The 11,368-nt window shown below is 38.7% G+C and overlaps 1 long non-coding RNA gene across 1 annotated transcript; it reads right to left on the minus strand.

Annotated features, from left to right (window-relative positions):
• Positions 1–1,677: 1,677 nt before the first annotated feature.
• On the minus strand, positions 1,678–8,491 carry LOC112844633 (uncharacterized). Its single transcript, XR_003217375.1, has 4 exons — positions 8,448–8,491; positions 8,235–8,350; positions 2,485–2,660; positions 1,678–2,338 (listed from the first exon to the last, which is right to left on the minus strand). It is a non-coding gene; the product is annotated as an uncharacterized LOC112844633 (long non-coding RNA).
• Between the last annotated feature and the right edge of the window lie 2,877 nt (positions 8,492–11,368).

Here is an 11,368-nt window from a genome sequence, read left to right on the forward strand (position 1 = left end):
CAGCTACTGCAGCATCTCAACGAGGATGACCCAGATCGGCGCACAGAATTTGCAGAATGGGCAAAACAAAAATTGGAACAGGACCCTCAGTTCACGCAGAAGATTTTGTTCAGTGATGAGGCAAACTTTTATGTGAATGGTGAAGTTAACAAACAAAACCACCGCTATTGGTCTGACACTAACCCACATTGGATAGATCCCTCCAAGACTGTTGGAACAACAAAAGTGATGGTTTGGTGTGGTATATGGGGTACAACGATAGTGGGTCCATTCTTCATCAATGGAAACCTCAAGGCCACTGGATATTTGAAATTGCTACATGATGATGTGTTTCCCTCTTTATGCACTGAAGCTGGCACATTCCCTGAGTTTTTCCAGCAAGATGGTGCACCACCACATTATGGGTTCCAGGTCTGAGCATTCCTAGATGAACAGTTTCCTGGAAAGTGGATTGGTCGTCGTGGGCCAGTTGAATGGCCCCCAAGGTCTCCCGATCTGACCCCCTTAGACTTTTATCTTTGGGGTCATCTGAAGGCAATTGTCTATGGTGTGAAGATACGAGATGTGCAGCACCTGAAACTACGGTTACTGGATGCCTGTGCTGGTATTTCTCCTGCGGTGTTGCTATCAGTGTGTGAAGAGTGGGAGAAGAGGGTTGCATTGACAATCCAACACAATGGGCAGCACATTGAACACATTTTATAAGTGGTCAGAAACTTGTAAATAACTCATGAAAGAATAAAGTTACGTTGAAACCAAGCACACCATTGTTTTTCTTGTGACATTACCAATAAGTTTGATGTGTCACATGGCCCTCTTCCTATTGAAAAAACAAAAGTTGTATCCAAGATGGCCGACTTCTAAATGGCCACCATGGTCACCACCCATCATGAGAAGTTTGCCCCCTCACATATACTAATGTGCCACAAACAGGACTTTAATATCACCAACCATTCCCATTTTATTACGGTGTATCCATATAAATGGCCCACCCTGTAGTTCGCAGACTGACCGGAAACTGCATGTTTTGGCAGCATATGAGGAGCAGACAGAGAGTGAACCTATGTGTGACGTGCTGCAAAATATATAGCGAGGCGGGCTCCTGATCCCCCAGACTTGTGCTGGTGTTTCTGTGTGTCTCCGTTTCCGGAGAATGTAAAATTAAAGATCATTTTTTGAGTTAGACCACTTTGAGCCGTGTCTTTCTTGGCTGTTAAAGAATACAAATAACTGAATTTAATACTTGAATTTACCAGAAATCAGCAGTAAACAAATTGGAACAGGAAAACAGCTGAAAGATTTTAACTTCTGTAGATTTTCATTTAGCAATGACATGAAACAATGAATTTTCACACAATGAGCAAGTCACAACAGTACCCAAAATTGCATGTATCGAAACTAGGCGTTCTATTTAGTTTGATTCTAGTGAAAACGTGCAATATGTAGTCGGAACACTACACTAAATAATTAATTTTAGATTATCAAGAGTTTATTTTATATTGATACATGTTGAAGGAAGTAGTTAGTATCATTTATTATCAATCAAAAAAACTGAGTAAAAGTCATTCAGTATGTAATGTTTTGATAACATTTCATATCTAGACTAAATCGTATAGCTAATATTTAAAATAAAGAATGGAAAAAATGGAAAATATCCAAACTACATACATTTTCTGATTCAAACCAACTATATTAAAATCCCTACAGTCACACAAAAACGTGATATCTGAATCTTTCACATGTTCAGATCGACTGGAGTTCGACTGTCATTGCCACCATCCTCTTTTGCATTCTATATATTTATAAATAAAGGTTATTATTAATACCAAGACATCAGAGTTATGAAGTGTAATCTGAATTCAGGGATGTGACAAGATAAGACAGTTTTTAACAGCAGCTTTCCTGCCTACACAATGATCTTTTGGCTTATTATGTAGTAATACCAATCGATGCAGTTAGACAAAATTAGGTAAGTAATACTTTGAAGCCATAGTCCTTGCACCAGCTTTTAAAGAATTTTGTGACCTCTTTTTCTTTATTTTTTCTCTCTTTTTCTTACACTCCTTCATGGTTCTTCCAGTAAACCCTAAGTATCTCGTCAGAAATGTGCTCTGGGAGAAGCTTGGACACCTGACATCGAGGACAGCAGCATAAAAATGACATATTACACAGCCAATGTTGTCTTATGGAGCTGCATAAAAAAAGAACACACAACACATGGAAATAAAAGCTGTAGTTCTCACCTCTGATTCGGAGATTGCTTTGTCAGGCTTATCCTTGTGATAGAAAAATGTTACTGATGGGGTCATTGTCTTTCTTCAGAGTCCAATGGAACAACCTGAAATGAAATGTCACAGAGAGGCCTTTGTTTATATTTACATTGTAAATAATGGCCCAGTGGAAGTTGAAAACATTTTTAAATATAATTAACAACAAACAAAAAAAAAGATTTCAAGAAAAGTTTGATGAATCAATAAAACTCACAATAACCACAAACTCGTCTTTCCCGCCCTCAGGAATGTCTTCAACCAGTTTTTTATTAAAAACTTTCCTTCATCTTGTGAAGCATAATAACATGTGAGGTATTATTATTGTTTTGTTAATCTTGTTTTATGAGCTGTTCTCATTCTTACCCCCGACATTTTCGGTTCCTCTCTTTTCTAGAATTGAGAAAGGGGAAAAGTGGGAGGGTGAAGAAAAGGATTTATTCAGTGCAGAAAACACACAGCAAGCATGATCACATTAAGCCAACCAATAATTAGGCATATTTATTTAATTTTATCCAACAGCAGCTTCGCTATGATTAACTTCTTAATAATAATATTGTAATAATGTATAATTTATTGATCCCCGTGGGGAAATTCCTCTCTGCATTTAACCCATTCACTCAGTTTAAGCAGTGGGCAGCCAATGGGCGCCCGGGGAGCAGTGTGTAGGGACGGTACCTTGCTCAGGGATACCTAAGGGTAGCTGTTTTAGGGAAATCGAACCCCCAACTTTCTGTTCATGGGGCTACCACTCTACCTAATGAGCTATCCCTGCCATCATATCTTATCTTATTTTATCTTATCTTATTTTATCTTATCTTATCTTATCTTATCAGAATCTCATGCCAGGTTACCCCAATTTGACAGCCCTTGCTCCAAAACTGTTGTGCATGTTCGGAACTACATATCGTTGTGACCGAGTTTTCTCTGCAATGAGCATAAATAAAACAAAACTGCGCTCAAGGCTCACGCACAAGCACTTAAATCACATCCTGAAGTTGGCTGCCACTCAGGATGTGAGCTGGTGAAAAAGATGCCAGGTATCAGGAGTCAAATAAACAATGCAACCCCACTGAAAGTGCTGCATGAGACACCCTGATATAATTCTGTGATCTGTGATATACTTCTGTGAATCACTGAAGCACTGTGTGTTTGTGTGTTCTTTGTCCTCAGAATTTTCAAATAACTTGAGGTGTTTTGTAATTAATAGCTATGTTGTGCTTTTGGACACACTGTCCTCAGGCTCCAGCTTTATGTTTATAGGTTTTTATGTTGATGTGCTACTGTTTCTAATTGATTATTTTTGATTTATATATTTAACCTATTCTTGACTCTGTGGTTCTTGTACTTGTTTTGGGAACAGGATTTCATTATTCTTATCTACATTTCTGCCTGAGAAATGATACCCTGATAATAATAATAATAATAATGGATTGGATTTCATATAGCGCTTTTCAAGGCACCCAAAGTGCTTTACAATGCCACTATTCATTCACTCTCACATTCACACACTGGTGGAGGCAAGCTACTGTTGTAGCCACAGCTGCCCTGGGGCAGACTGACAGAGGCGAGGCTGCCATATTGCGCCATCGGCCCCTCTGGCCAACACCAGTAGGCGGTAGGGTAAAGTGTCTGATATAGTTCAGAGATCTGTGAAACAGTTCTGTGAATCACTGAGGCACTGTGTGTTTGTGTTTTTTGTCCTCAGAATTTTCAAATAACTTGAGGTGTTTTATGATTAATAGCTATGTTGTGCTTGTACTTTTTTGAACATACTGTCCTCAGGCTCTAGCTTTACTTTTTTTTATGTTGACCGTATTAAAACAAAGAAAACAATCAATCTGAAGTTGTTGTTTTTAAGTTATAGATACCATGATTTTACCAGTCCGGGCCACTTGAGAATAGACTTTTCTCCATGTGGCCCTGAACTAAAATGAGTTTGACATCCCTGGTTTGAGACTTTATTTGTTACCGTATTTTTGGGACCATAAGGCGCACGGGAATATAGGGCGCATTGTCAACAACCAGGTCTGTTTTCATACATAAGACGCACCGGATTATAAAGCGCATTAAATCAAAGAAAACAGTCAGATAAGTCAAACTTTACTCAACTCATTCCTCTTGCTTCCTCCACTTCCGTACCATTGATTCATTAATGTTGAATTCTCTGGTAGCTGCTCTATAAACACTGGAACAACAGTATATGTTGTTCCAGTGCTTTTCTAATATTTGCTATATAACTTTGCACTGTCCACTTTCTGCTGTAACAAAACAAATTTCCCACATGTGGGACTAATAAAGGTTATCTTATCTTACATTAATGACTAATCTCATATTGTGGCTGGATTATCTCAGTTGTTCTCCTCTACTGAAGTTTGGTCCATTTACAGCAATTTTCCATGCGATTGCATTTGTCAAAAAAACATCGGGAACTTTTATCAAGTGGAAAAAAGTTAGCGTTCATTCTCCACGTTCACTGTGTCATGCTTTGGTATACTAACATAGCTGTGTCGCTAGCGATCACTAGCAAATACTAGCACTAGCATATACCATGTAGCCCAACTTCAGTAACCCTACCTACAAACGTCACTATTGTGTAGTTTTCTGTCTTCATTCATGTTGGAAGTGATAGCAGAGCTGTACGTTTTAATTTTTTCCAGAAATCTCTCCGTCAGAACATGATATATCATGTTTAGGTAACTAGCAAAGCCAGCGAGCTAACTTCCTGCTAACTTCCTGCTAACTTCCTGCTAACTTCTAACTCTGTTAAATTTAATAAATTCTGTTTTCATGGATGCCTGGATGTTAAACTTAATTGTTACACCTGGTAAAGCAGCAACTCTGATCATTTTATTAAAGATGAAAGAGTTTAGAACGTTTTTAACTCTCAGTGATGCCGCAGTGTTCGTTTGATTTTGGGACCTGAAGCGGACGGAGTTTTGGGCCCATGTTATGGTTTGTTATGCTAACATCTCTGTGTCGCTAGCGATCACTAGCACAGCATTATATACCAGCTAGTCCAACTTCAGTAACCCTACAAACGTCACTGCTGTGTAGTTGTCTGTCTTCATTCATGTTGGAAGTGATGGCAGAGCTGTACATTTTATTTTTTCCCAGCAATCTCTCAGTCAGAACATGGTATATCATGTTTAGGTAACTAGCTAAACTAGCAAGCTAACTTTCTGCTAACTTCTAACTCCGTTAAATTTAATAAATTCTGTTTTCATGGATGCCTGGATGTTAAACTTAATTGTTAGACCTGGTAAAGCAGCAACACTGATCATTTTATTAAAGATGAAAGAATTTACACAGTGTTCGTTTGGGACCTGACGCGGACGAAGTTTTGGACCCAGATTACTATGAGCCGCGAGGCTCCTGACTATGCTAGCCATAATGCTCAGACAATCCATCCAGCGGTGTGGCTTCGTAGCTTAGCAAAGTCCTACTAAAACATTTTTTGACAGATGTTTGAGTGCCGTGTACCAGAGGTGTGGACTCGAGTCACATGACTTGGACTCGAGTCGGACTCGAGTCATTAATTTTATGACTTTAGACTTGACTTGAAAAAGGTTGTAAGACTTGTGACTTGACTTGGACTTTTACACCAGTGACTTGGGACTTGAATTGGACTTGAACCTGTTTACTTGAAAAGACTTGATATTTTACCCAAATCTAAAATTTAACATACATATTATATAAAAGTGCGGACCATTAATTCACTTTATTCATTCATTCATTCTTACCACACTCCGTATGTATGTGAGCGTGGGCTGTAGCACAGCCAATCAAATGAACCAGATTTGAAAAAAACAAGAACAAAAACGCTCGAGCCAAAAATGCTTCCAAGAGTAATTTCTTTCGGGTACATAAACTACGAAGTAGTCAACAAAAAACGAAATGCAATATGCAAAACATGCAAGAAGAGAATCACAGACGGAGATGGAACAACTTCCAACTTTGTCCGACATTTGAAGTTGCATAAAGAACGGTAGGTGGTGCTTTTTTTTCTTTTTTTTGCTACGATGAAATAGCTGACTTAGCTAACTTCATCTTATTAGCAAATGTTCTTCGGGCTACGTTGATGATACTGTTTGGCTTTAACAGGTATGATATGTTTGTCATGCTATTTTAAATCCGGTCCTGCAAGCGCATCCAAGAATAACATGCAACTTGTTAGCTCAGAATTGTCGGTGAATGGTGAGCAGGGTCCGTTTCAGAAAGTGGGTTCTGTAGCTGTACTCAGTCTCTCTCCGTCTCCTCCCCATCATTAACCCCGTAGATTTAACCCAGTTTAGACTGACAAATATTTATTTTACCATCACATCACAATTCAAAATCACTGTGTTTAATTTGCAATTAGTGTATGGTCGTGTTTAACTTTTGCATGTCTGAGCCAGGGAAAAATTTTTTTGGTTAGAAATCTGGCCCACCTTAGTGTGTAATTGAGTAGTCCTGCTATACATGGCCTTTTTCTTCTGTCATTTATGTCAATACATCAAATAAATACTTTGATCTTATGTTATTAGCTGTTGTTTATTTGCAAAGGTTATTCTCAACAGGGATGCTAGACAAAAACGGCATTTTCTACAGACAGCCTAGCATACGCTCTCCACTTGCGAGTGAAAAAAGAAAAAGAAAAACACCCCTTCCCTATTGGTGTTAGAGTTTACCATGTCAGCCAATCAAAAAAATGATAAGGCAACATGTGACATTTGGTTGTTTAGGGAGAAGGGGACGTTTTTAGGAGTGACACCCGCGACGGAAAGCGGGCGAGCGAAAGAAAGAGAGAGAGAGAGAGTTTTCATATGTGAGACATTAGTGACGTTTAGCGTGTTTGGAGACTATAGTTAGTTTGTTGTGTAGTTATTGTTTTGTATTGTGTGTCGGTTAGACTGCTGAATTTCATATTTGATCTAAAAAAGCTGTCAAAGGCAGATTCCAGTGTAAACGCTGTCTCCACATAGAAAACTGGACTGTTGCACCTCCAGTTGTCAGACCTGCAGGGTTTAGGCCTGTGGTGTTCTCCTCTGTCTTATACTGAACACAAACTACATTTTTTGGACTGGCACAAATAATTTGTGTGCCTTCTTATTTGATGCAGCACACCTGATTGTTCTGTAAATAGATTTAAATGGTTATATAAAAACGCCTGAGGCCTTGGCTGCATTTTTAGGTAAATAGTACCATATAACTTTGTTGTTTGCAAAACTTGTGCATAATTTTTAGAAATGTACAATTTCTATTTGCATTTCAAGTTATGAAAATGATTCGTTAAACATGTAAAAAAATATAACTTTTTTCTACTCGGATTCTGAATTTTTTGTCTGAATTTAGATCAACTGTGCTAATATAGTATACCAAAATGAAAAAAATAACTCAAATTTCAGATATTTGAGGTTGTGCTGTAAATAATGATACCAAACAAGGCAAGAAAAACATATTTTAAAAGTGAAATATAGAAGTAAAATCAAAAGTAGTCAAGAACGGCCAATTATACCCGGGACCCCAGAGGGTTAAAAAAAAGACTTGAAAGGACTTGAAATTCAAAGTTTCGGACTTGGGACTTGACTTGAAAGTTGTCTGTCTTGACTTGCGACTTGACTCTGACTTGCTTGACTTTACTTGAGACTTGACTTGTGACTTGAGGATAAAGACTTGGGACTTACTTGAGACTTGCAAAACAATGACTTGGTCCCACCTCTGCCGTGTACCACATAAATCGGTTCGAGTCAGTAAACAGAGCCAGAATTAATAGATAAGGTGCACCAGATAATAAGGCGCGCTGCCGATTTTTGAGAAAATTAAGGATTTTAAGTGTGCCTTATAGTGCGGAAATATGGTAGTCCTAACAAATAAAGGCCAAGCTTAACATATTATTCACAATATGAGAACAGTTTCACTTAATTTTTACAATTACCATCTGTAGCATATAATATTTGTAATAGAGAAAATGTGGGTATTACTTACCCAGGTCATGGCAAAGACCTGCAATTTGCACACAGAGGACATCTCGTTCACTGATATCAAGTTCTGGCTGCTTCACCTTGAGGGCTTTAGCAAGCTCTCCTGCTAAGTATCCCACCCTGTATAGTACACACATAAAAACACGGAAAGACAAAGTTCACCATGCAACACACTGAAAACATGTATACTGGTGTGTCTGCAAACCTGTTGACATACCCAGTAGAGTGTTCAAAGCGGTTGTGGGATGCTCTTGGATAAACAAAATACACCCCCAAGTTGCTTGATGTTTCGTAGTCTCTGGAACTAAGGGGTGTCTATGTTTTTGACAACAAGTGGGTGCAACTCGATGTGGCCATCGATGGGATCATTAAACACCTGTGTGAGGAACAAAGAATAGACAAAAATTACAAGAAGAGAAAAAAAGAATAAAACTATTTAAACTCTTATCCAAGTACAGGTAGCAGGTCTTAGTTTTTTATATTAATTCATTTTTTTCAAACAGTGGTAAGTAAGCATTGAGGCTAATGCTAGTCTAATGATCTTCTAGTATCATGCTTCTACTACGTTAATGGCAACTTGTTTAAATTAAAATAATGTATTTTCCCAAGAAGAAATTTAAGGATTTTTATTTTACATGGATAGTTACAATACTTTTGAATATTTTGATACTGTACCAAATCTTTGATGCCAAGGTGCTTCTTCATAGTATTGTAGATTGTAAGACGGACACTGCGATGCCTAAAGAGTAAAAAAAAAACCCAAATCATAAAGCATAGCAGAAACATACTAAATCAACTGAGTGAACAATGCAACTTCTTTTAACATGGATAACTTACTTTATGCCAATTTTCTTTTTCCCACTCACTTCTGGTGTACCCCAAGGCCCAGTCTTAGGCCTCTTCTCTTCATAATATACAGCTCCTTCTTGGTATCATTTTCCGTAATTTGATCTTTACTTTAACTGTTTTGCTGACGACACCCAGTCATATCTCTCCTGCAGACCTGATTCCTCCCTCCTACCTTCTTCCCTTACAGAATGCTTATGCAAATTAAAATCCTGGTTCAGCTCTACTTTTCTAAAGCTCAATGAGGATAAAATCCTAATTATTGGCACTAAATCCAACCTTTGAAGGCAAATCATTTCTCACTCACTATCGATAACTCCACAGTTTTCCCTTTACTCAGGTTAAGAGCCTTGGTTTCACCTAGACAGTTCACTATCCTATAAATCTCACATCAATAATCTCACCCGTTCTGCCTATTTTCATCTACGCAACATTAAGAGATTATGTCTTCTCTGTGCACCCAGTCTATGTCCATTCTTGTCCATCGTCTCGTTACCTCCTGCATTGACTGTTGTAATTCTCTCTTGCATGGTCTCCCCCAAAACTCCCTCCATAAGCTTTAAATGGTTCAGAACTCTGCTGCTCGCGTTATCACCAGAAGCCCTCCTACCAGCACATCATGTCCATTCTTCAGGAACTTCACAGGCTTGCAGTGAAATTCCAGATAATATACAACTTCTTCTGCTCACCTTCAAGGCCCTTCATAACCTTGCACCTCCTTACCTTTCTGATCTGTTAAGCACTACCTCTTGTGCCCGCTCACTTTGATCTTCTTCTTCTATCCAGCTTGCTGTGCCTTCTTTCTGCCTCAGCACCATGGGAAGCAGAGCTTTTAGCTGCTCTGCTCCCAGGCTGTGAACTTCTCTCCCCCAGTTTAAATCTTAACTTAAACCCATTTGTTCAAATCTGCATATTTACTATGAACTTATTGTTTGTTGACTTTATCTTGTGCTACATTAAGAGCACTCAGAACGTGTGTTTCTGTGACCAGTTGTTTGTCTATTTCGCTAATCCGGCCAGAGGTAGAGCTCTGTCTCACTTGATTATAGAAGCTATCTCACTTTTGTAAAGGACCAAGGGTCTTCCTTTTCTCCCAGGGGCATGAGAGCTCATTCACCAGGGGAATGGCAACCTCATGGGCTCTTTTTAAAGGGGTTCCCATAGTTGATATTTGTGCTGCGGTTAGTTGGCCATCACCACACACTTTGTGCAGTTCTATCGTTTGGACATTACAGCCCCTTCAGTGGCTTATGCTGTCCTTTCCACTGGGTCTACCACACACAAAGGTGCTGTGGTCTAACTCGAGTTCGGTGGCTGCTCTGCAGGACGTGTATATGTGTTGCCGTCCTGCAGAGCCAGCACACGTGGGGCGTGATATCCCATACTTATTTGTTGTTGTTATGTGCTCAATAAAATCAAGAATGGTAACCACTGAGGTGACAGCATCATGACATGATGCTCCTCTGTTTCTTGAGACCGGATTATTTGTCTCCTCTTCTACAGTTATTGTGAGCAAAACTGGTCACTGCACAGGCTTCATAAACCCAATGCTAAGTTTAAGTGTGCACTTCTTTAGTAGGTGTTGTAAGGACATTTCAATTGATTTATTAGCTAATGAGATCCATTGTCAGACCACTTCTGCTTTGGGAACCCCTTTGAAAGTGGGAAAACATTGCAAGGACAGAATAGTAACCAGTAGATTAGTTTGCCTTAACCCAGTATAGCCTAATTTTAAAAAAGGACGCTCAGTGAAAAAAAACAAGAAGACTTACCCTCACTTTTTGCAAGCTTGTAGACAAAGCTTGTAGATAAACATCTTGAGGATGGACAGTTCAGGTACAAAGTAGTTTAAATTGTAGGATGAAGTTACAAATGTTTCAAAACTAATTTGGTTTCGAAAATGGAGCAAGTGCAGTGCAGGCCTATTTGAACTGAAAGGTATTTACACATGTGCTTGGACAGTCAATTCAACTGAAGGTATACATTTGAATATATAAACCTCAGTGTTATTGGTCTTCCTCTAAACACAAAAAAGGTTTCAAAACAATCTGACATATGTTGTCTATTTTGCTATCATCAGTACTTGATAATCCTATTTTGTGAAACAATGATGCAGACAGACCTTGCACAATTCTTATAAATGGCATTTATTATACAGGCTATCAATAATTACAATTAACATGTTTTGGAGTGATCCCTGTAGAGACCAGGAACAAAAACAATGATCCTCTGTTTCTTGAGACCGGATTTCTTGTCTCCTCTTCTGCAGTTATTGTGAGCAAAACTGGTCAC

Source organism: Oreochromis niloticus, unplaced genomic scaffold (assembly GCF_001858045.2).
Source record: "Oreochromis niloticus isolate F11D_XX unplaced genomic scaffold, O_niloticus_UMD_NMBU tig00000654_pilon, whole genome shotgun sequence".
Lineage (NCBI taxonomy): Eukaryota > Metazoa > Chordata > Actinopteri > Cichliformes > Cichlidae > Oreochromis > Oreochromis niloticus.